A 1,022-nucleotide genomic window follows, 5' to 3' on the forward strand; every position below is an offset into this window, starting at 1 on the left:
AAAAAAAAGTAGGATAAAAAGGGGTTGATGGAAGAAATTAGCAAGCAAGGTAGGTGAGGTGCGTAGCAGTGATGTGGCGGTCCGCTCGCAGATTTGAAGGGCTTTTCTTCTCTTCTCTTTTTATTTGTAGTTAATTTTCTTTTTGTTTTATCAAATACTCTCGATTCGATCGAAAAAGTGAGGGACAGCTCATAATCACGTACTCAGGAGTTTAATTAGATAAGTTGAAGGAGGTCGCTAACTTGAAGAAGCTACTTTGAAGTAACCCTAGGACTACAATGGGGGACCATTTCATTACGTGGAAAACCCTTGTCTCTCTCTTTCTATTTTGATAGAAACAAAGCTAATTTCCTTTTTACTACACTGAGTCATGATATTGTACACTCCGAGTCCATGATAACCATATGTTAATAGAACCTGATTAGAGAATAAGATTTGCAATTAACCATGTTTATATTTGATTAAATCTCATATACTATATCTTTTACTACTTAATTACGAGGAAGTTTCGAGGATATATATACACACGAGATCAATGACTCAATTTTAAAATTATGAATTTTTTGCAGTAGAGGCAATTTAAATATTTAAGATATCATATATATAAGTTAAATTTTTGTATTAAAAAGGAAGTAGAAATTCATTTCATTAAAGGAAATGCAAGCCGAAAGAAGTTTGGCTTGGCCAATGAATTAAAGTCGCCGTGTATCAGATAACTTCATAGAGTGGACTTAGACTCGAGTGGAGGGTTGTTGCTGAAGTCAAAACAGGAATATTCAAACAGGCGAGAAAGGAGTTGAGCCATTAATGTTGTATCCGAGCAAACGTTTAAACTATAATTAAATATTTAATTCCACTTACAGAGAACATGAATGAAATGTCAAAATTTGAGGAAAGAGACAAGTTGTGGCCGAGAATTGATGACTAAGGGCTTGATAAAGACAAGAGTTCCTCAAAACAAATGGCAGTGACAATCCATAATTTCAAATCTGGTCCCAATATATATATATATATATATATAT

This window comes from Theobroma umbraticum, unplaced genomic scaffold (assembly GCF_002168275.2).
Source record: "Theobroma umbraticum cultivar Fairchild unplaced genomic scaffold, ASM216827v3 scaffold_44.0, whole genome shotgun sequence".
NCBI classification, from domain to species: domain Eukaryota; kingdom Viridiplantae; phylum Streptophyta; class Magnoliopsida; order Malvales; family Malvaceae; genus Theobroma; species Theobroma umbraticum.